The 24,914-nt window shown below is 44.2% G+C and overlaps 1 protein-coding gene across 20 annotated transcripts in view; it reads left to right on the top strand.

The window, feature by feature from the left end:
* The window catches only part of Epb41l2 (erythrocyte membrane protein band 4.1 like 2), a 144,067-nt gene that overhangs the window by 24,395 nt on the left and 94,758 nt on the right, over window positions 1–24,914 (top strand). For 19 of the 20 annotated variants that reach the window (XM_051164529.1, XM_051164528.1, XM_051164527.1 and 16 more), the window contains exon 2: window positions 8,798–8,939. The exons of the other annotated variant lie outside the window; for it this stretch is intronic. The gene's annotated coding sequence lies outside the window, so the exon portion shown is untranslated. The remainder of the gene's footprint in view (window positions 1–8,797; window positions 8,940–24,914) is intronic. 20 annotated transcript variants of the gene reach the window in all.

Below are 24,914 nucleotides of genomic sequence, written 5' to 3'. Positions count from 1 at the left end.
AAAAAAAAAAAAAAAAAAAAAGGACAAAAAATTAGTAGTTTAGACTTTTCTAAGTTCTATTTCTTGAAAGATTTATATACCTTGTAGCCAATTTTCCCCTAATTCTTGTTCCTTTTTAAATGAGTAATTTCTGATTCCCACAAGTAGGTTTAATGCTGCTGTCATTTTTCTCACTCCGAGATCTGAACAACATCTACCAGGTTCGGTTTTAAGATGCTAAGTGTGCCGGCTTTTTAGTTACTGCCTTTTCCAGAGCAGCATGCTGTCAGTGATTGACATGTGTTAAAGCCTCTCTGGGTGTTTGTGGAATGAATGAAAACTAGTAAATGAAACGCAAGCTTAATTAATGAAGTTCAGATTATATTACGTTTGAATGTAAATGTTTATGAGTGAGTGCTTGGCCCCCAGCCAGAGGCACTGTCCTGAGAGGCGGCAGAAACTTAGGAGATGGCGGAGTAGGTACCAGGATACGCTGGCCTGTTTCTCAGTCCTCTTCCTCTCTGCTTCCTGGGCACCGTGGCGTGAACTGCTTGCTACCCATGCTTTTGTGGCCATAGTGCACCAAACCTCTGAAAACTTGCTAGCTTATGTTTGTTTATGTGTGGTGTTTGGCACACTGATGAAAAGTCCAGCGTGTACTGTTAATTTTCTTTTCTTGCTGGAATAAGTGAGTACACACACTGGCTTGCATGCTCCTTTTACTGTGTAGAAACCTTTGAGTGCTGGTGGCAATGTCGATTGACTTGTGACTGAACTTGAGGCTGGTTCTGGAGTGGACAAGTGGAGCTGGGTAGATGCTGATTCAGCTCTCCCTACCTCTTTCCTGCACCCCTCCATGCGAAGGTCGCCTTTTTCATCGTCATCTCATTTTATCTCAGTAGCACCCTAGAATCCCATCCTATCACATCTGGCCTAATTGATGTCCTATTAGTTCATTGCAGCTGTTTAGGATTTCCTGTTTGCTTTGTTTAGGCAGTGATATTCAATCCTAGTTATCTTAGAATCATCTGGGGGTTTTATCTTATTTTTTAAAATTAAAAAAAAAAATTTTTTTTTTTTTTTTTTTAGTTTTTCGAGATAAGGTCTGTGTAGCCTTGGTTGTCCTGGATTCACTTTGTAGACCAGACTGCCTTGAACTCACAGCGATCCTCCTGCCTCTGCCTCCCGAGTGCTGGGATTAAAGGTGTGTCCCACCATGCCTGGCCATCTGGGGGATTTTAAAAGAGAGAAGGTATCAGAATCTTAGAATTAGAGGATACTAGAATAGCAAGAGAGGAAAGCTTTAAGAAGAAAGTAAGAGGCTAGAGAGATGACTCAGTGCTTCAGAGCACTGGGTGTCCTTCCAGAGGAACTGGGTTCAATTCCCAGCACCCACATGGCAGCCCACAACTGTAACTCTAGGGAATCTGACACCAATGCATATTAAATAAAATTATAAAAAAAGATTAGAAAAGTGATATATGAGGCCTGATCCATGAGATTGAATCCATTTAACCTAAAGAGTTGGAGCAAGAACTTAAATACTGAGAAACCGCCGTGGCTCCCGTTTCAGGTCCACACTGCATTGAGTGCTCTCCTGGTCCTCTCTGCGTTGAGTGCTCTCCTGGTCCTCTGCGTTGAGTGCTCTCCTGGTCTACACTGCATTGAGTGCTCTCCTGGTCCTCTGCGTTGAGTGCTCTCCTGGTCTACACTGCATTGAGTGCTCTCCTGGTCCTCACTGCATTGGGTGCTCTCCTGGTCCTCACTGCATTGAGTGCTCTCCTGGTCCTCACTGCATTGAATGCTCTCCTGGCCCTCACTGCGTTGAGTGCTCTCTTGGTCCTCTCTGTGTTGAGTGCTCTCCTGGTCCTCACTGCATTGAGTGCTCTCCTGGTCCTCACTGCGTTGAGTGCTCTCCTGGTCCTATCTGCGTTGAGTGCTCTCCTGGTCCACACTGCATTGAGTGCTCTCCTGGTCCTCACTGCATTGAGTGCTCTCCTGGTCCTCACTGCATTGAGTGCTCTCCTGGTCCTCTCTGCGTTGAGTGCTCTCCTGGTCCTCACTGCATTGAGTGCTCTCCTGGTCCACACTGCATTGAGTGCTCTCCTGATCCACACTGCATTGAGTGCTCTCCTGGTCCTCACTGCATTGAGTGCTCTCCTGGTCCACACTGCATTGAGTGCTCTCCTGGTCCACACTGCATTGAGTGCTCTCCTGGTCCTCACTGCATTGAGTGCTCTCCTGGTCCTCACTGCATTGAGTGCTCTCCTGGTCCTCACTGCATTGAGTGCTCTCCTGGTCCTTGCTTAAGCCTCATTCCTGACTTTCCATGTCGAGTCGACTCTGCCCACTGTGGTTTATCTTATGTCCACCTGCCATTTGAGCTGCTCTTCACGTTTGATCCATCGTTGTCCTACTGTAGAGCCCTTACAGCGCCTTTTACATGTCAGAGAATTTAAAGTTAGCAGTTGATATCCGCTCTCCTTACTCACTAGGTGCCTTCTTCAAGCTGTAGGACTTTCCGTGGCTGGTGGACACCTATGTTTTTTCAGTTTGAAGAAATTCTATTAGCTGTATCTTTTTGCTTTATTTTTTAAAAGAGTTTAATTTGTGTTTTTTAATTACTTGTACGTGTGTGGGTGTCTGTACAGTCTGGCCATGTGCGTGTGCCCTCAGAGTCCAGAAGAGGTGACTACATCTCCTGGAGCTGGAGTTGCAGGTGCTTGTGAGCAGTTGTGGGAGCTGGGACTTGAACTTGGGTCCTCTGGAGGAGCAGCAAATGCTCTTAGCTTCTGAGCTTTCTCTCTGGCTTCATCAGTAAGCTGTATCATAATCTCTGTTTTTAGTTTTCATACCGATTACAGAATTTTGAGCCAGAGGAAATTATAGCCGTACTTTAATTGAACCTTTTAACTTCCACATGGAAAACCCAAGATGTTGAAGTTTTAAGTGAGTCCAAGCAGCCATGACCAAAGAAAAGCAGCTCCAGACCCGGTTGTAACTAACCCTCTGCTCACTTTTCATCTGGGCTGTTCTCTAAGACGCAGCCGGCAGCCCTTCACTTCTCTCTCAGCACAGGCTCTAGTGTAGCGCTGTTTTGTGGCAGGAGTAATCAACAAACTGCACTTGTTGCTGATGGCCTTAAGAGCTTACTGTGACTGGTGACCTCATTGTCTGCACAGCCACACTGCAGGAGACTGACTGATACCTAGGTCTAGCGAGGTCAAGTCTTACAATGTCAGGCTTAGGTTTGATGTAGGTCTGGTTAGAGCCAGGCTCATTGAGCCTTTTTGTATTTGTTTACATGTAGGTGTCTTGTTTTTCACTGATGTAAGGCTCCTGATAACAGTGTCCAGGTTGCTGGTATGTGTCCCTCAGTGCATGTTTCCTTCCCCAGTTGGAAGGATGTCTGACATTTGAATGTCAAAGCACTGGTGAAGAGGCAAAGACAGCTGAAGGTGAAGTGCCAGCCTAGGATGCACCAGAGACTTTATCTAGGAGACGTGCCTCTCGGTGGACTGAAGTTGGCAGCACAGCTCTCCGACTTTAATCCTTTTTGTGCTTGATGCGATTTTTCACTTAGTTACCTGCAGTTTGTGGTAGCATCTGCCACTGTACACTGCCACTGTTGCTTATGGTGTTTCCTTCATTAAGGAGGTACCTAAGCTAATTGGGTAGCCTCCATGGAAGGATGCTTTCTTCAGCTGGCAATTTCAACTTGTCTGCTGTACCGATGCCTTCCGACTCTGTGCTGCTTAAGCTTGGCAAGTGGCTTCTGTGATAATGTGGGTCATGTGGACAGTTGTGTGTCTGTTGTGGCTGTGCAGGTAGGTGTGACTAGCCTCCAGTCATGAACTTAGCTATAAACAGTCTGTTTTCCTTGTTGGCAAGGGGGAACCCTTAAGCTGGCTAAGCATATTGATTTCCTAGGGTTTGTGTTTAGTGTTCTTTGTTCTTCTGAAACTACTCATGGGATATCGTACAAGCCTAAGTCTTTAGTGATTAGGGCTCTGAGAATGGACCTCGTAGATTAAAGAGCACAATTCGAGGGCGATCTTTGATGTATAGTTTTCAAGACATTTGAATAGCCATTTCACAATGAATGCTGGGTATGGCTTAGAGGGAGGCTCAGTGATCAAGCTGAGCTGAGTGTGTAGAGAGCACCGTGGCGAACTGGAAAACTGAGGGGAACTCCTTGCATTTGCAACTTTCACTGAGTTGGTTTCTCTTATTCTTGCTCACCTCCCAGTGTGTTTGCTAGCACCAGATACCACAGTCACCGTTTATTTGTGATGGAAGTGAAGTCACTTCCTCTATGGGAGAGACAGGCTTATGTTTATAAAGTGCTTCTGGAGGCTGCATAGCTGATTTGTAGCTCACCATGTTTACTAAGGAAAGTTTTAGTGGCCATAAACACTTTCTGGGCTGTCTTCAGGTAACTGTTGGGGACTGTCAATTTTAGCCTTTGAATTATATTATCTTTATTTTGGTAAAATATATGAACGGTACATTAACCCTATATAAAATATATACAAGAGGTACTGTCTTTGGCTGGCCTTGGTGGCACACAACCTGTAATCCCAGCACTGAGGAGGCTGAAGTAGGGGACTGCAAATGAGATCAGCATGGGTACATGGTTAGCCTGGGCTACTAGTGAGATTTTTCTGTAAAACAAAATGTTACCATTTTAACCTTTATTTGTAGGTATTAAGCAGTGTTGTACAGCTAATTGCCACTATTTCCAGAATGCAGAAACATTTGTTCTTTTTGTTGTGGCATATATACATGTCAGTCTGTCTGTCTGTCTGTCTCTGTCTTTCGTCTCTGTCTCTGCCTCTCTCATCTCTCTGTCTCTCTGTCTCTCCTCTCTCTGTGTCTGTCTGTCTGTCTCGCTGTCTGTCTTTCATCTCTGTCTCTCTCATCTCTGTCTGTGTGCCTCTCTGTGTTTCTGCCCTTATCCCCATGTATATATGTAGGCATGCGTATAGGTATGTGCACATGTGCGTGGAGGCCAGAGGTCATTACCAGATGACCTCTTCTATCACTCTTATACTTTGAACCAGGTTCTCTCATTGAACCTGAAACTAACTGCAGTGTCTGGTCAGCCAGAGAACCTCATCTGCCTCCCTAGCTCTAGATTACAGCTCTTTCCCATGGGCCTTGGGAATAGAGCTCATGCCTTCATGTTTGTACAGTAAGCACTTTAGCAGCTGGGGCATTTTCCCTTATCCTCAGTATAGACTGTGCTCCATTAAATAATGGCCCCTTCTTCCCCACTCTCCACTGGCCTGAGTAACCTTACTTTACTTTCCACCTGTGAGTTTGCCTGTTCTGCACACTTCATATAGGCAGTCATGTACTTGTTCTTTAACTGATTTATTTAACTTATTCTGACTGTTTTCCAGGTTCGTCTGTTTTGTAGCCTGTGTCAGTGTTTCTTTCTATTTGAAGCAGGATAGTATTTCATTGCACACACATTCTGTCTTTTGTTGGCCTGTGTATCTGTTTGGCCTTGTCTTGTATCTGTGCTTCTGCCATTGTGGACCATGCTGGGTGAAGCTTGAGCCTAGGTGGGCAGGTTTCGGCATCTCTGTTTGTAGCCTTGGGCAGCAGCTGAGAGTGGGGTCGCTGATTGACAGAAAGCTTAGGTTGTGAGGAGCCGCTGCTGGACCACAGGCTGGCCAGGCTGGGCTGTGTTTCTGTGTGCACTTTACCAGGACTCCTTTTCTTTGATATCAGTGCCTGCACTTATTTTACTTTATCTCCCTCTCCCCAGGTAACCGCCATCCTAATGGGTAGGAAGTGTCTTTACTGTGGTTTTAATTTGCATTTTCTGAATAATTTGATGATGTTGATAAGCTTTAAAGATTTTTTTTTGTGTGTGTGTATTTGCTTCCTTGTCTGCATGCAAGTGTATGTACCACATGTGTGCCTGGTAACCAGAAAGGCCAGAAGAAAGTGTGGGTCCCTGAAACTGCTTGTGAGCTACACTGCTGGAAGTGGAACGTGGGCTCTCTGCACATGTGACACACGCTCTTAAGTGCTGTGCCACCTCTCCAGTTATCAGCTTTTCTTTTGCAGCAGGCTCTCACTGTGTAGTCCTGCTGGCCTTGACCCAGTTGTTATCACTTGAGTAGATTCCATTATGGCTTAAGAAGAATCATTTCATTCTTGTCTGTTTTGCTTGCTTTTCTAGTCATTTTCTAAATGAACATTTATGTATTTAGAGAAGTTTATTTTTTTCCCCATTCATTCTTTCTTTCTTTTTTTCCCCCAAAAGTTCAATCGCCTTGCCTTTTTTGAGGATGCCTACTGTTAATTTACCTCCTGACTACAGTTTGTTTTATTTTATCAATTTATTTTTTGAATGTAGGGTCGTGGACATGGTAGGTAAGTGTTTCAGTACTGAACTATACCTCTACCCCTATTTTAATTTTCATTTTGAGATAACAGTCTCATTAAGTGGATAAGCTGGTCTTGAACTTGCACCCTCACACCCCAGTTTTCACAGTATATGGAGTACAGATCAGTGCTACTGGGGCCAACCTAAACTGTATTTTAATCTTCTTTATTGTGCTCTATAAACTTTTATTTTTATTGATTTTTTTTTGGGGGGGGACAGGGTCTTGTCATGGGCCCCCTGCTTCAGCCTCTTGTGTCTTGTGACTATAGGCATGTGACCACATGCTGGACATATTTTGTAAGCATTCATAAGTTAGAGTCTTTGGAATCCTTAGGCAGAGGGTCTCCATTTATTGATAGTTTGAATACAATGTAGTTTTGTTTGACTGCATATAGATTTTTATATAATGACTCTGGTGGATAAATGATTCAGTTAAGAATAGTTGAGTAGTGAGGTAAGTGCTGGAGAAAATGCCTGTTTAGAAATGGAGTGTTTGATGGCTACAAAGGAGAGTCACCTGGGAAGAGGAAACCTCCACTGAGGAATTTGCTCTATCAGATTGGCCTGTGGGTATAATCTGTGGGGCATTTTATGATTAATGGTTGATCAGTGGTACAGCCCACTGTGGGTGATGCCACCCCTGGGTGGTCCTGGGTTGTATGGGAAGCCATGAAGAGCAAGCCAGGAAGCAGCACTCTCTGTAGTCGCTGCTTCAGCTCCTTCCCCCACGTTCCTGCCTCGAGTTCCTGTCTTAGCTTCATCTTCTGATGGACTATCCAGTGTCAGGGGAAATAATCCTTCCCTCCAGCCAGGCAGGTCTTTGCCATGGTGTTTATCACAACCGAAAGCAAACTTAAGACAATGCATGTTAAAGAGATGTGTTTGGGATCTGAAATGTGTAGGAATTCGTTACTGGCTTACTGCTTTCTGAAGATGTGGTAGACTATAGCCACGTCCTAGCCATTTAGTCAATTGAGAAAGTCTGTTGTAAAGTTCAGGCAGTTTATGGAGTGCCTGTGTAAGCCGTTAAACTGTTTTGGAGTCAGAGGTTAGAGAGGTTGTTGTGAGAACAGGAGGGCCACACAACACAGGGCTGGGGACTTACTGTCATGTGGTGATGAGGGGCCCATGTCCTGCAGGTTGTACAGCCTTTGCTTTTTGCCTCATGACTGTACAACATAGAGACCTCAGGTCTTCACAGGTCACTCTCAACAAAGCCCTAAACCTTTGATAAACAGGAAGCAAAAGGGGCTCCAAACGGTTCATAACTGAGCCCATAGGCCTTTCTGATGACTGCCGTGCTCTTGTCATCCTCATCAGAAGCTCCTTGTGTGGAGTTCAAGGGCATCATGGAAACACAGCAGTCCCGCCCCCTAAAACCGAAACCTGATTTCATTGGTGGATAAGCTGCTCCGAACAGTGGGATCCTGGCTCACACTTTGAGCTGTGGTACCCCTGGCTGCGGACTGTGGCAGGCCCCTTTCTGCTGTTCGGTAGCCGATAACTGCCCTGGAATGGGAATGTTTAGGCAGTTGCTCTGTAACATGGCAGGTGTCTCTAAGTTTCCAAAGTAAATGTAAAGTCAAGACATTCTTGGGCATTTGAATTGTGTTCAGAGCCTGATGGAGAGAAAGTGGACTTTCAATTTCTGAAGTTAACTTGGCAATTTAAAGACTCACCTCCATAGAATGGGATTGTAAGATATAAATTTAGCGTTTGATAGGCCGTGACTGGTGTAGTATTTATCCATAGGATTTGTTGGAGTTTTACTAGTAGAATTTACTGTGATTTTTCATACATGCTTAGCTGGGATGGGCAATGTTTTTTCTTCTTTTTAAAAAATTACTATTTTTTTTCTAGAAACCAAACAATTTTTATGTTTCGTCCTAGCTGAATAACATCTTCTCCTTGTGCTAGATGCTAAGGGAGGACTGTAATGAAATAGTCTTGTGTTTCCAGAATTTTGGAAACGAGGAAGAGGCATGAGAGAGGAGGATACTGCATGAAGTGCAGCATCTTTAGAAAGCATTGCTCTCTCTTGGGAACATTGATGCTTTAGACTAACTGGGTGATGAGGAGTAGAAATGTCTGCTAAGTGAGACCTAAAGTGTCCAATTCCGATACTATAGGCCAGGCTCATTCATTGCATTAGTTACTGGAAGACCTAATCCTTTAGTGACCACGACTGCACCCAAACAGTCACTCTCTGAAGGTAAAATTGCTCCTGGACACAGGGACAAAGTTGCTTTGTGTGCCCATGTTGTCAAAGACCTGTTTGGAGTGTACTTGTTAGAGGACCTGAGGGGCGGTTTGTACTCTGAGACTCAAGTGCGTAGTAATTCCTAGATGAAGTAGCACGTCTGACATCGCAGGTGATGAGCTGTGTTCACTGTTTTTTCTCAACCTTTCCAGCAGAGCACTAATGAAGGGCAAACCTACGTGATGAGTGTGTCTGCTAACTCCTGCTAGTGTCTCAAGTCGAGTGGGGACCGTGCTGGCGAGTTCAAGGCTGATTTGCTGAGGCCTTTTTCTTGTTGGATCTTTTGAAAGGATCTTGGTAAGTGTTCTGTGTGTGAGTGTATGGCTTTTGCTCTGTGTGTGAGTGAGTGTGGCTTTTGAGTAGGTGCTTACCATTGAAGTTATAAGAAAAAAATTCACTTGTTTTCTTCAGAAGTATTTCTAATCATGGAAGTTTTTAATAAACTTTAAAACTAGTTATCAGAAGAAAGTTAGTTGACTTTCAAATAGTGTAAGAACAACTCTTGGCCTCTCAGTTTTAAATGATTTATAAACTGTGGGGAAGTCAAACTCATTAACTGAAAGTTTTCATGTTTCGATGAAGAGATCAATATACTTTTGTTGAATGAACAGATTATTTTTTCCCTTAGTAAATAAAAGTTTTTCCTAATTGTCATAAGGCATTACTAGTTTTAAGCATACTTATCTAAGAAATTACATATAAAATCATCATAATTGGGGCTGGAGAGATGGCCTGGCAGTTAAGAGCACTGACTGCTGTTCCAGAGGACCCGGATTCAATTCCCAGCACCCCCATGACAGCTCACAAATGTCTATAACCCCAGTTCCAGGGGATCCAACACCCTTACACAAACATACATCAGACAAAACCACCAATGTACATTAAAAAAATAAGGAGAAATCATTTTAAAAAAATCATAATTGTTTCAGATGTTTTGTCTGACATGGGAAGGTTTGATCACTGTTAGGCCTTACAGTTCAGTAAAGACACAGACTCCTTTTGATTATATGACATTTTATTTCAGACAAATGAACCGGTTGCCATCTTTAAATATTAGGTTGCAATAAATACCAGAGCAAGAGCTTAAAGCCATATAAGAATTTCTCTTTTTGATGACGTAACCGACATTCTATAACTTCTCAGAGCTGCTGCTAGTCCCGCTGCTGTTGGGCTCATGGAGTCATTACATAATCACCCATTGGCTATGTTCAATATTGGTCTTGTAGCCTTTTGGCAAACAGTCATTGCAGGCATGTGAAGTGATGCTTAGTTGTTTGACTTCCTAGGCAACGGCCTGCTGGGACCTAGTGAGCGGTGTCCCATGGGGAGCTAAGTGGTATATAGGGACGCGGCCCTATGAGAGAGTATTAAAACACATGGTTGCACTGAGTGATGTTCAGCATGGGACTTAGTTACAGCCTTACTGTCAAGACCAAGTGCCTTTTAGACGTTGAAGCCAGTGATTTTATCAAGTGATTCTGGTTTGCAAGTAGTGGGGAAAGGAAGCCTTGAAGCACCTGTAAGTCCAACCTTGAAATAGCAGACTTAGCCTGCCTAGCTGCTTACCCAGCGTGTGGTTGGCAAGAGGGACGAAGCTGTCTGTAGAGTTAGAGTGTGAGCACAGTAGATTAACAGTGGCTGTGCCTGTGGCCTGGTGTGTGTCATGGAGGTTCTGAAGGATGTAGGGGAAGAAGGCGGGGAGGAGTCCGTGAGGAGAGCTGCGGAAGGGAAGGAAGGAACGGAGGTAGAGTAGGTGCTGGGGACCATGCTGCACCCAGGGCCAGCTGCTGGAAAGACCTCCTGCAGTAACCACAACAGTAGGCATTGTGTTGGGAGGACAACAGGGTCCCTTGTGCCTGCTAAGTTGTAGGAAGGCAAACGCATTTGAACCAGAAACCTAGAAGGTAGAACTGGAAAGCTAAAGGGTGAGGGCCCGTGGACCCGTGGAGCCTGTGGAGCCTGTGGAGCCTGTGGAGCCCGTGGAGGTCTCTAGTCATAGGAAATGCCGGTCACAGCAGCAGCTCACACATAACCGCGCCGAGGGAGGCCAGAGAAGGTTGCAGTCATATGCTGCTGCTGAGAAGATAAACTGGGACTATGAAGTAAAGCCAGCCGTGCATTCTAGGGGCTCACCTAGTCCTGTGTACTATGGCGACACTGGAGGAGTGGTCCTGAGACAGCTACTCTTCCAATTAGTAGAGTGCTTTTTTTTTTTTTTTTTAATTTTTTTGAGACAGGGTTTGTCTGTGTAGCCTTGCCTGACCTGGACTCTCTTTATAGACCAGGCAGGCCTCGAACTCACAGAGATCTGCCTGCTTCTGCCTCCCTGAGTGCTGGGATAACAGGTGTGCACCACCATGCGTGCCAGAGAGAATGCTTTATTTGTGATGGAGTACTGTGTAGGCGCTAAGAAAAAGAACATTGGCCCGAACAGACATAGGAAGCCATCATCTTGAACTGAAATCAAGGACTGTGAATAAAGTGATAATTATAAAAAGTATGAAAGCAGCGATGACCCATGGAAATACTGTGTCCAGCTGCAGCTACTGAGAACTGTGCTGACCCAGGAGACAGCTGTCATCTTCTGCTTAGTGACCATTCCGGGAGCCTAACAGTGATGTTCAGAGCACGGCAGTGCGCCTTCAGTGGCATGTCTCACATGGTTTATCTGCTTATCAAAGCAGCCGAGCTACTCCAATCCCACTGATAATCCTATAAGTTAGTTATAAAGCGTTTTGTAAGATGTTTTTCCTCTGTGGTGAATCTTCATCTGTGAGGAGTAAGCGGTTCTGTTCTGGCTCTCAGTTCTTTCACAGTAACTTCATTTTTTCTTCAGCAAACAACAGTAGGTGTACTTGTTTACGCTGCAGACTTACTCTGTAGTACAGATGTGTATGCTAGGCTTTTTATTGAAGAGGTGGAGGGACGAGTCTCCTACTAGTGACAGCTCAGTGGTAGAGTGCCTTTACCATTGATGCATGCTCAGTGCGCGTCTACAGAACTATAGTGTGAGCTTAGGATTATCCTCAGAATTTACTTTTTGCTGCTTTTTTTCATTACTTGATGTATCTTGCTTTCCCTTCCCCTGTCTTCAGACAGAGGCTCTCTGTGTACCCCAGGCTGGCCTGGACTTCGAGATATCGGCAATCAGGTGTTGCTACTCTCATCCGTGAATAACGTGGTGCGGTGTGCACATTTAAATTTGGCTTCAGGAGTTTTCTTCCCTCTCTTGATAAGAGGGATGAGTCCAAGGGAAATGTGCCTGAAATCTGGGAGTGTCCCTAGATGAATTGTCTGTGCTCTGTATAAATTGCTAATGGACAACAGTAGACAGCACCGAACGCTCAGAAGTTACACATTTGCTGCCATGGCTTCCAGTGAGTCTTTCCCATCAGTCTTTTGGAATTATAATCGTGGTTATAAAATAACATGGATTTCACTGGAGAAACTATAATGGAAAAGAAGAGTCAATGAAGAAGGCAAAAAAACCAACATTATTATGTAGCAGCTTCAGCAGAGCACCTTGGGAACTGTGGCTTTCTTCTCAAGGAGGCTCTCTAGCACAGGCTGCTGCAGATTGTCCCCCATTGGCAGCGACCCTGAAAACAGCCCTGTTACCTTTGCAGCACACAGATGCCGACGATTCATACGTAGCTGGAACCATCATCAAGAAAGTGCTGTCTCTGCTGAAGTCAGATGTTCATAGTTCGCTATGTAGGTTCATAACGCGTACTCAGAGCTTCCAGACAGACAGGCAGACAAGCACGCACAGTGCCTAAGTGACTTGTACAAATACAGATGCAGACACAGTGCGTTCGGAGCTAAGTACCCCCTCTGCCTCACTGTACCGCTTGCCATTGCTACTTATTACTGTGTAACTTCAATAAATGCTACCTGCATGTTGGGTAAAAATAGGGTGAGGTCTTACAAATGAGTGACTTATTTTTACTGTTAAGAAAATGTCTTTCGTGTGAAAAATTTAAAAAAATGTGACAGTGGAAAAGAGAGCCTACTTGTCCATTTGGCTTAAATCTGAGGTTCGTGTTTCCCAGACTGAAGTTTTCCAACAAGGGCCGGACAACCCGTGAGTGTGAAAGTTGAACTCGGTGCTTTGACCTCTGCATGCCCTGGTGCCGCCACTCCTCAGTTGCCCTCTGAAGTAGCTGTGTGAGAGTGTGGACTGTCAGCTGAAGAGGCCAGTGGTGGTCTCTAGTCCGCTGGTGTTGAACAGCACACAGCCAGGTTTAGGGCCAGCTGAGTAAGTCTCCAGTGCAGAGCAATTCCTCCTTCCCGCCCAGCCTCTCCTCTCATAGATACTGCATAGAAGTACTCTGAGGAGCTGAGGAGCTACTAAACACTAATGTAAAGTCACTTGGGGTTGCCTTGTTCACGGAGATGGTAGTCTGACTGTCACCACGGTTACTGGAAACATCACGGCAAGCAGTGAATTCAAAAGTTTATAACTACCCTTTGCTCCACTGTGAAGTTCATCTATTAAAATTAGAAAAATTACTAAAAGTACCAGGTGAGCCTTTTCATGTGCTCGCTGTCTAGTTTCTGTGGAGTCCCTAGTGGGAATTCCTCGGTCTGCCTTCTGAATCTTTTCCTTGTGTCATCTGTAGTGCTGGTTTTGTTTTTTAATTGAAAGTTTAACAGTGAGTTTTGATGTCAGCTAAGTTAGATTCACACCCACACTGAGCTCTGAAAGTATTCTTTTAGTTGTCCTTCATTAGGTCAACCTGGTCTGGGGTCTAGGGATGTGGCTCGGTAGAGTGCTTGCCTAGTGTACTTAAACCCTAGGTGCTGTAAGTGTCCAGCACTTGCCTGCAGCTGCCTGTGGCCGTGCTTGTCTTGAAGCCCAGTACTTGGAAGGTGGAGGCAGGAGGATCATCGCTGGCTGCAAAGTGAGCTCAAGGCCAGAGAGTACATTTTATTGTCTATATTTTTGGAGAATCTGTCAGTCTGTCTTTGTATTATTGTTGGAACTTGTTTGCAGTTATAAATCATCTTTGGATACAGAAAATATTGCTTGTATAATACTGGCCAGATACTTGTTTTTCTTTAAGAGTTTTTGTTCACAATTGGATTTTGGCACTTGATTCTCACAGGACATAGTACTATTGAACTTTATTTTTTAGTGCCTTTTTACTATTTTGGCTCCTTTTTCTTTTTAATAAATGATCAGTCTGTGAAATTTTAAGCCAAATGGGGAACAAAGGAATTCCTGGTTCCAAAGGTGTGTCTTTAATTTTGTATGAAAGAGACAATGTTGGCTTTCTTTTTAGAAATTAAATATTTTATAGCTTTGAGTAAGTTAACACCTCCTGCTTTCACCTCTTAAATAAATGGAGGAATCTGTGGGGTGTCTGCATCCTTGGATAAAAAGAGGACAAAGACCTTCAGTTTCATCCTTGTCACTTGTCCAAATGCCTTTATGTGATGTGTAAGATTGTAGCAGAACTTGAAGTTAAAATGGAAGATACAGTGAGTGGGTTGCTTGACTTTAAAAACAAAACCACCCCCACTCTACTCTTTTAATAACATAAAGCGTGGCAGGCTGAGAATGGTGGGATTCTAAGGATTTACTAAGCAGGAAGTGGCTTCACATACTGCCTGTCACATCCTTGGTGATTTGTATAAAACAAAAACAGCTGTTTTATACAACTCAGATGTTGGTATAGCACACTTTTGAGCTGATTCAATAACGAACTTTGCCCATATGTCTCTGGTCACTTGCTTTCAATTTCCTTCACAAAAATGCAAAATATTTGGGGCTCTCACTGCTAACTGAGAAGTTGTGTGCATTTGGCTTCACAAAGCATAGAACCCTCGGGAGAAGGGTTTGCTTGGAAACTGACTATGTTTTTTTGTGAGAGACCGGGTGAAAAGGGCAGTTTCCTGTGCTGCTGCCAAAAGGGCTGAGCCACTTGTAGTAGCTTGTGGCTTGAAGACAACTGTGAGGCAAACCAGCAACTCCAAACAGGCTTTGGGTATGTGTGAGAGAGTGCTTCCCACGCAGTTAGTAGACCTTCTAGAAGTTTTATTTTATATTATGTAACTTTTTAGTCCCACTTACTAGAAATGATGCCTTGGCTGATTTTGGACAGAAATTTGGAGAAATGTTTGATTTAGCAAAAGTTGGAAAGCGAGGCAGTCTAAACATAACACTTCTATTTTGCTTTTACTCTGACATTGAGCATCAGAGATAATCTTTCTCCTTGGCCCTGTGTATGAAAGTAAAGGCTGGCATGCACTTTACAGGATGGGTTTGTCTTTTCGCCACGTTAACTAGTTAGAAGGCACCCTCTACTGCACATCCACGAACTGTGTTTCGTTCTGCATTAGTCCTGTGTGTAAAACAAGTATGTAACTATTGGAACTTGCCACCTGCTTGTGCTTAGTGTACCAAACAATGCTGATGCCTTGCATTGGTTACGTCACCTGAACAGCTCCTGACAAGGGAAGCAGGTCACAGAGGCAGGTCACAGAGGCTGGAGTTGGGGTGTAGAACCCATCTGTATGGTCCTAATTATTTCCGGTAGTTACTGTTCCAGATTCTCATCTTTTAGAATAAAAAGCTTGTAGATTCTTGTGGAACGTGCTTGGTCATGTGGAGTGAAGAAAGTCGTTATTGATTCAGTGTTCCCCAGGCTCTGACTTTGGTTAGCTTTTGTCACTCCTACGCGTTGAGTCATAGTGAAGCCCCTGGTCTGAAGGAGCAGGCACCTCACCCACAGTGTTACTTAAAAGCTCTGGAAGATGCTGTACTTAATGGGCCTTACTTTTGGCATCTCTTTTTTGTTGAGAGCACCTAAGCGTTTCACTAACACACAGACGTAGCTGGTCAAGGCAGATCTTCTCTCTCAATGTTTTGTGATACTCAGCAGTGCAGCCTTCACAGTTGTGCTCGCATTAAGCGGTCTAGCTCCTGATTTAGCACAGTGGTTTCCAGTCCCACTGGACAGCAGTCTGTTGGTATAAGAGCAGAGAGGCTGCATCCGCTGCTTCTCATGCGAAGTGTTGCAACTCTAGAGGTTGAGCAGTCCAGCTCTAGCAAGCAGAGGCCCCAGGCCACACCAGATTCCTCAGATGCTGTGATGTCATGAGCTTCCTCATAATGAAATGGTCCAGTTCTGGGCAGTTTTTCCCGTTTTGGAGCTGGAGGAAGAGGCTGTCAGTCTATTCATTCTTGCAGCTCCAGGCTGTGTGACACTAGTTAGCTTTGCATTGGGTCTTTCTCCTGCTTTCACCCAATCCCTCCGATCCCTATACCCATCCTACATCTGATCTGGTAATAGAAACGGATCTTTTGTTGTGTTTTATTGTCACCTTGTGGGTTTTGCAGCATGGCATTCATGATTTTTGTTACATTTAAGAAGTTGAAGGAGCAGCCTATAGTTGATATGAATTTTATCTTTTATATTTGAGATTATGATTATATTGTTTCTCTTCCCTTTCCTCCCTCCAAACCCTCCTGTATTCCTGTCCTTGCTCACTTTCAAATTCATGACTCTTTTTCATTGTTGTCAAATGTATATGTGTATATGTGTATACCTCCATATTCCTGAATAGGAGCTTCTCAGAATGCATCATGTCACTTGTCTGTGTGTTTTCAGGGCTGGTCAGTTGGTACTGGGTCACTTAATCAGTGTGCTCTTCCCTGGGAAGATGCTCTCTGCTGTTCTTGCGCAGCCTTCTGTAGTTGCCTGTAGTTCCTTGTGTAGGATTTTGGCCTCCTGGGCTTTTTTCCTTGTCCATTTCTGCATGTCTGTTGTTATGGTTCATGTTTTGTTTAGGCAGCCATGTTGGTGAAACTTTATGGGTGTGGCCCTGACATTACAAGGAGACAGAATCTCACAGCTAATGCCCTGATCCTTTGGCTCTTACCACCCTTCCCTGAGCCGTAGGTGCCCTGGAGTTGTTCTGTAGATGCCATCCGTTAGAATAGGGTTCCACAATGCTGCATTTTGATTGGTTGTTGAGTAGTTGGCAGGGGCTGCACTTATGACCCTGCCCATGCACAGGCTGTGGTCTTGATCACAGTTACACAAGGTCATTCATTTGAAAACACGAATTCCATTAAAGCTGGGGTATTTGCTGTGTTTCTGTGAGGCAGTGAGTATTTCTGGGTCACAGTTGGAGAAGCTTGGAAGATGGGGTGTGACTGTGGGAATGGGAGATGGAGATGCTGAGAAGAACAAGATGATGGGAGGTTTGGTTCCTAAGTGGGAACACGTGGCTATCCTGAGCCTTGGGGTAAGAGCACGAGCGTGGGTAAAGCTGCGCGGTGTTTATATCTAGACTACATTGTGCGTGGGGATGTCTAGAACTCCGCTAAACCTCTCTGTAAGCACCTTCACAGACACACCCAGAGGTGTCTCTTGGGTAATTCTAAGTCTAGTTCAGTCTATGATGAAGGTAAACCGTTAGAGATAGACAGATAATTGTTTACTTAGCCTACTTTTATAGATGAGGTACACAGCCAACGGGTTCCCTACGGTGCTTAATGTCTGGGTTTGGTCTCAGTCTCTGCTACTCACTCTCTCTCTCTCTCTCTCTCTCTCTCTCTCTCTCTCTCTCTTTATTTCTTTCTCTCTCTCTCTCTCACCTGTCTGTCTCCCACTCAAAGGCCCCCAAACCAGTTTTAACCTCAGGAACTGCGTGTGGACAGGCATGCAAAAGTCAGTCCCTTTGGGACCTGCAGCCCAATAACAGAGCTGTGACTGGTTGGTCCTCCTGGGGTTTCTTGGTAGGATTTGATGCCTGTTCTCTTATGAGTGAGAGGTGAGGAGTGCTTAGTGCAGGGTTTCCCAAGCAGAGCACAGTGGCTGTGAGCCTTCCTAGGCAGTATAGGACCAACTAAGGGAGTCAAGCTGCAGCTGTGTTTTAGAGACGGTTCAAAGCCATGGCTGACAGTGATATCACCTCCACAGGGGCTATTTTTTTTTTTTTTTTTCTTTCTTCTGTGTGGTCTGATCTTGTCTAAAAGCAAAAGGAAGAGAGCAAGCAGTGTGTTGCGGTACTGCTGGGGCCTGTTGTATGGGGTCAATCCTATGACAACACAAGGCTTGTAAAAACTACACAGTGCCAGAACTCTAGGTTTAGGTCCCTGAGCTCACATGTGCAGAGGGCTTGGGAGAAGAGGCAGGGTAGGCAGGGCTTTCAGAGACAAGAAGCTGCCAGAGCAGAGTTGAAGGTCTCTCTTGCTCCTCTCTCACCTGAAGACCAAATTTTCAATTTTTTTTTTTTTTTTTTTGAGGGAGCTCTTGATTGCCAGCCTATTTTGTAAAGTTTGAAGAACTTTGTTAAATGTCAAGTGTAGACTCAGATTGGATCTGTTTAAAGGGACTCCACACGTGTCTCAGACCTTGGGATACAGAGAAGCTGAAATAATAGGCCACTCTCACAGTTACCTTAGGTGCAACTGCTATGAATATCGTGTGGTCTTTATCCTTGTGCTCTGCGTTCATAGCTTAGGCAGTAAATGCTCTGTAAATACAGACTTGTGTACATTTTACAATGTTGGTCTCAAACAGTGTATTTGGTTTTGATGTCTTTCTTCGCTCACTCTCACTTTCTCTATAGCATGCCATCCATTACAGATTGTTTTGAAAATACATGTATTTTTGGAATTATGGTATGCTTTAGGTCCCTTTAGAGGTAAAGAAGGTAAATTAGAGTAACTTTTAAAAAACTTTACTTAATTTATTCAGATTACATCTCATTTGTATCTTCCTGTTCCCCCTCCTTCCCTTTTTGACTCTATTCCCCTCTCCTAGGTCTGTGCCAGAAGGGGACCTCCTCCCCACCATATGATCACAGCCTATCAGGTCTCATCCTGGTAGCCTGCTTACTCTTCTTCTGAGTGCCACCAGGTCTCCTCACCAGGGGAAAGGGTCAAATAGGGGGCACCAGAGTTCATGTTAGAGTCAGTCCCTCCTCTCCACACAACTGTGGAGAGTGTGCTGTCCATTGGCTAGATCTGAATAGGGGTTCTAGGTTTACTGCATGCATTGTCCTTTGTTGATACAGTAGTTTGAGCTGACCTCCCTGGGTCCAGATACACCACCAGCCTTTATGGTTTTCTGGTAGATTTCTAGGAACCTCTGAATCCTTATTATTTCTCCATTCTCCCTTACCTCTTTCACCTAGAGTCCCAATAGGAACTCCCAGTATCTGTCCCAGTCTGCTAAGTGAAGACTTTCATGGGACATCTCTGTTGGGCTAGTGTCCAATTATAAATGAGTATATGCCATGTGCATCTTTCTGGGTCAGGGTTAACTCACTCAGGATGATCAAGAACGAGGGTGTGTGTTCTCTTGTCCCTCTCTCTCTTTGTTCCTCTCACAGCTTCCTAGCAGGGCCACGGCCTTCTTTCCATGGCTTCCTGACGATGTGTGGAGCACATGGAGAAGCATGGTCTCTTGGATTTATCGTCACGCTGGCCTCACTAACCTAAGGACTATCTCTGCGGAATAAACATGTGTTTTAGTTAAAGGGGGACAGTCTTACATGGCTTCATATGCTGACAGCTCTGTCTGAACTCTGTAAATCTGAAGGAGCTATATATGAGCTAAGAGCCGTATAGAAGCATCTGAAAACAGATGAGAAGCATCCAGTTTCCTGCTTTATTTTCTGAGCCAGTATCACTGTGTCTGGAACTCATGTGGTGCAGGCTACCTCGGACCCTGGCAGTTGTCCTGCCTCGGCCTCCCTGGATGTGGTCCTGTGGGAAGGAGCCATCAAGTATGGCTGGTGTCCTCTGAGTGCTGTCCCAGCGAGGTGGGAGGGTAGATGGACATAGATTTGAAACTCTTCATTCAGCAGTATGGGGTGAAAGAGAGATAAACCTGTTTTTGTTATGAACCCAAGTGTGGGATGGGGAACCGTCTTGTGAGAGAACAGGTGAGGTTAATCCACTAGAAGGCAAACCACCTCGTGCTCCGTGAACAGACTCTGGGAGGAGCTATGTAAGTGAGCCAGAAACAAGAGGCAGGGCCTTTTGAGACTTGGGATAGTTTTGGATGTTCATCGGTCCACTTTGAGACCATCAGAGAGAACCACTTGAGGGAAGGCTTCAGGGCTCCAGACTCCTGCTAAGGTTCTGGGTTCTGGTTACATCAGGTTCGAGCAGAAGATTTCCTGCTGATTACACCAGGAAAATTGTTTCTTGGAACTGATATCCTTATGGTTTTGTTATTGTATTCTTTAATCCTCTTTTCCTGTCATTTAGGTTAGTCGGGTTATAAGTGACATATGCTCGGTTAATAAGTTCATAATAAAATATGTTTAAGAAAATTGAGCCTATAGAGGGGTAAAGAAGGAAGGGTATGATTGACTGTGGCATCTCTGTAGGGAGAGAAGGAACTGTGGAAAGAGATGGAAAAAAGACGGTTAGGTATTGTGTCTTGGAGTCTAAGTCTTGGCAGAGTTGATACATGGATTTCTTTCCTATAGATTTAAAATGTGATGGGGATGGGCAGACTCTACTGGAGACAGCAGCTTAAGTATTAGAGAAATAAACAGATGCCCGAGTGACTAGATATGCTAGGGGAAAACAACTTAAAACTTATTTTTCCTCCCTCTGACAGCCTTCTGTGCTTTTTATAATGCATTGAAGTTCTCTTACCTGTCTTGAGTAGTGTTTGCTTACTAATTCACTGTATTTAGGTGATAGGTTGTATATGTCCTCGATGAAGAGTCTTGCTTTTGAGTGACAATGACACAACCACATTGCTTCTTGTTGGAGTCGATATTGGAGCCATCTATACCCCACTTGCTGACCATGAGGTGTCAGGATGTGTAGAAAGTGCGACTGATTCCATAAGCTGCCCTGTCACTGCCAGGGCAGGCCCATTTCTGTGTTGTGTGTATGAGCATACCTGTATGTCCTCAGCTTTGAAAAGGGAAAGGGGATAGTAATGATATCTCTCTCTCTCTCTCTCTCTCTCTCTCTCTCTCTCTCTCTCTCTCTCTCTCTCTCTCTCTCTCTCTCTCTATCTCTGTGTGTGTGTGTGTGTGTGTGTGTGTGTGTGCACACACGCGCGTGGAAAACGCTTATTCTATTTCTGGTGTGATCTCATCTGTTGGTTATCTTTTGCTTATTAATTTATTGTATTTAGTACTTGTATATACTCCAAGATATTTGGGATTGTTTTCTATTTGGCTAGAAAAAAATGTAAGATACTTGAGGAGTTAATTTTCTGATTGGAAAGAAGCACTGCTTCTTGGAGATGTCGGTGTTTATCTTTGGGTTCTAGTGTCTGTAGCATTATTCCCTGACCTGGAGCTGTAAGCACCAGGGCTGAATTGTGTCAGCACCGCTCCTTAAGGGGTTTATCTTAATCCAGGCGTCCTTGGGTTGTGCAGTCCAGTGAGCAAGGTGGTAGTGGTGATTGCAGACTTGGATGGCAGGTGCGGCTCTGAGCGCTCTTTACAGTCATTGCTGATAAATGTGAGTTGTGTTTGTCCTGGGCTGCTGTGTTTGATGGCGTGGTGGGTCGCAGCATCTGTGTTCTGATGGTTTTATTCTTCTGGAACAGGTTCTATTCTGCTGTGCTGCAACATAAACAGGTGTCTAGCTAGTGCGGAGCCAGCTCACAGCTGCTTGAGGCACTGTGCCAACTTGGTTTTCTGGTTGCTAGGCTGATTAGGTTGTGAAGAAGACAAGTTGTATTTTATTTAGCAATATCCTAAATTATGTTGCCATGGCATTTGAGGGGGTCCAGAAGAATCAAATGGTGGAGATTTCTTGTCTTATGGCTTAGTTGTGACAGCCATAACTACCGCTTTCCAGAATGAGTACCCCCACTTCTCTAGGCACTTTTTGACCTTTCATATGTTTTTGTTATCAGGGAAATCTTCTTTGGGCTCTCAGTCATGTTAAATAGTTTAAGAACAGACCCCACTGAGTTTGAGGGCAATTTTAATAGGTCTTAGAAGGACCTATTAAACCCTAGGACAGCAAACGGGGAGTTTTGGCACCTGCTAGGAGTAGAGGACAGGGAAGAGGAAGCCATGCTGAAGAGGGAGGTCGGTCACATGGTGGGGTGTGGGGAGCCTAGGGAAGGACTGAAGCATGCTAGGAAAGGAGAGCTAGAAGGAAAATGAAAGGTTGCGTTTTCTCAGTAAGGTGGACAAGTGGGCCAACTTGCCAAGCTGTTTGGCTACTGCTTTGTAAGCACCCTGGGAGAGCTGAGTGGGAAGTATGGAAAGGAAAGGTATGCTATCTTAGCAAAAAGTTAGTAATTATTTCTCCATCTCATTAGCATGACTTAAGGTGAACCCACTTTCTTGATGGTAGCCCCATGTCCAGGTGATTGGCAGGCTCTGTGGGCTCACTTTTATATTGGGGTAGCTTGCCATGTTTGGCCTCCACCCAGCCAGAAAGATAGCTGCCCTCATGTGCTTCCACAAAGCCCAGGCAAGTCTCGTAAGGGCCAAGCCTGCCCACCCTGCTCTGACAAATGATGCTGCACGTTGCTGAGAGCTCCTCAGCATTCCTGGAGTCTGTCTCTAGCATTCATTTCAGAGACTGCCTCTTTCCTGTTGCTTCCCTTACTGTTAGCACCCCTCCCCCGCTGCTGGTCCTTTGAGAAGGGGGTCCCAGCATAGCTCAGGCTAATCTTGAACATGGTATATAACTGAGGCTGGTTCTGAGCTCTGATTCTCGCGCTGCCACCTCCAAAGTGCTGGGATTACAGATGCAAACTGCCGCCTGTATAAACCTGTCATTCCTCATATTTTCTAATGTACATTGTAAAAGATGACACAAGATTTCTCATTAAAATGTGCCAAAATATATGTACCATCAGAGTGCTACTTAATTTAATGGTATATCTATGGGATCATTACGTGGCTATCTTGGATAATGGAAAAAATAAGATTATGATTGCGAGAGTTGCTTGAAAGTGTAGGTCTGCTGGGCTTCCTCCTTCTGCCCCCACTGCTCTCATACCTCTTTCTCCTGCTCTTACCTCCCTCTTTTGTTCATTTCTCCTCTCTTGCTGTCTTGCTTTCTCTTGTTCGCTCTGTTTCCGTCTGTCTCTCTGGGGTGCCCCTCCCACTTTCCTGCTCTCCCACGCTCATAGAATAAACTTCTCCATATCGTATCTGTTGCCTGGCATCTCGGGTTTAATCATTAGCGTCCTCATGAAGCGGCCACTAGGAAGTGTGTGTCAGGGGAGGCTCCTGTAGCTGCTTTCTCAGCACTGGGACTCTACACACAATGCCTAGGAGAAAAAGACTGCTGATAACTGTTTTGTTTTGAAGTTTTTGTTATGGTTTTTCTTTGTAAGTTTCATATTTGCAATTATTTTTTTAATTAAATTCTGTTTCGTGTAGCAAATGTGGGAAATCAGTGCCCTAATAGTTTTAATTTTTCTCTATAGAATCATCCTGCATTTTTAGTTCTGCTTTGTAAATTTTTACTGGTTTTCCCCTAGAAAAGTCAACAACCCTGTAGTAATGTAGTGGAAACAGTGTTCTTTGTTAGGCTAAAGAAGCCCTTTGTTACTCCTTTGATACATTCTACAGATGCCATTTTGCATTTCTGCAAAGTATGTCAGCTCTTCTGTGTTAAATTGTGCGTGTATTGTGCTTGGTATTGTAATGGAGTTATAGAGAAAACTAAACAGTAACACTTGTCATATAATAACAAAACAAAGACAGGCTCTTTCTTAATCTTTGGGAGATGTGTTTTCTGAGTTCCTGTGTGGTCCCAAAGCAGACTACTTAGATGTGACCACAGATGGTTGAGACTCTGTGACCAGCTTCATAGTGAAAATGACTTCTGAGAAGGACTCTGAGCCTTATGTTGATATGTGTTGCTTTTTAAACATCTCTGAATTTATGTCTCCTCACAGATTTTTAAATGGGAAGTACGCTCTAATTTGCTAACTGGTCTTAACCCTTGTATTCAAAAGAATTGGAAGCAAAAATCTATTGAGAAATTGCCTTGATAAAATGCAGGAAATTCCTTACATTCTTTTGAATGCAATTGGAATCAGACTTTTTAAAGTCTCCTGATGTAAAAGTGTATGGAAGCCTTGATTGGTCAGAGTCCAGTGTTTCATGCCTGGAAGTGCAGGGAGCCTGGTGTGAATGCACACAGTGTAGTGCAACTTAGTGTGACTGTTGGCATCTTAATCTGATTTTTACTGCCTCTAAAACTCTTAGTAGGAGGGAAAAAAGGGAGAAGACCCTGTGTATCTTTTGTTTTGTTTTGTTTCGTTTTATTGTAGTGTGTATGTCTGTGTAGGTCAGGGCAGTTTATGAGAGTTTGATCTCTTTTACCATATTGGATCTGGGAATTGAGCATAGGTCATCAGATTTAGTGGCAAGCACCCTGACCTGCTGGGCCATCTTGATGGCCCTGCATTTTTTATTACAGTAACAACATATTATGTACAGAGAACTTGGCAACAAAACTACAGTAAAACAACATTTCTCAGTGCCCATATTTCTGGAATTACAGTTAGCATTTTGGTTAAGCGTTTCTAGTCTTTTGTTTGTAGGTTTGCATGTGTGGAGTAGTGCAACAGCACTCTCTTCTCTTTAAACTTACTTTCCTTTGACAGGCCAGAGTGATGCAGAACAACCAGTGCTCTACAGATTGTCACTTGGTAGAGCCTACCTTCAGAGACGCTAACCTCATTAGAAAGCTTGTGTGTACGTGTGTTAACTGATTACAGATGTGGCTGGAAAGGGATCTTCCACATCATTCTGGATGTGTTCTGAGCTGTAGAGGTATAAACTGCTGAGGAACCACTGACCACACAGCCTGAGCATGGCCTGGAGAGCAGACTGGCGGATTCTACTGTGATCTGACTCTTGTTATCCGGGAGAGGGACTTGTGTCTGTCTGGGCATCAGCATCAGTTCAATGTGATTTCAAGCCCTGTGTCTTGATATTCCATCCCTTTCTTCTAAAGGTAAATATACAACTGGTATAGGCAGATCCTGTTAAAATCAACTCCATGACATAACCAAATTTTTTGTTTTTAATTAGTGGTCTTGTATAACTCGGGGTACATGTTGGTCAATCGTTTACAGATGCTGCAGCTAGTGGCCTATGGAGAGAGAGTGATCTGGACTTCCTTATTTATTTACCTGTGCTACAGCAAGGATATTTACATTACATAGAAACAGGACAGGAAAGGCAGATTTCTTGTCGCTTTAGTTTATTCTAGTACAGTTAAGCTGAAGTTACCAAGGAGAAGAGAAGAGAATAAGAAAGGGAAGATATGAGATGGTTCCTGATTATTACCGCACC

The sequence above is a fragment of the Acomys russatus genome, chromosome 21 (assembly GCF_903995435.1).
Source record: "Acomys russatus chromosome 21, mAcoRus1.1, whole genome shotgun sequence".
NCBI classification, from domain to species: Eukaryota; Metazoa; Chordata; class Mammalia; order Rodentia; family Muridae; genus Acomys; species Acomys russatus.
Note: the sequence above shows the minus strand (reverse complement) of the source record. Positions and strands in the feature narration are given on the sequence as shown.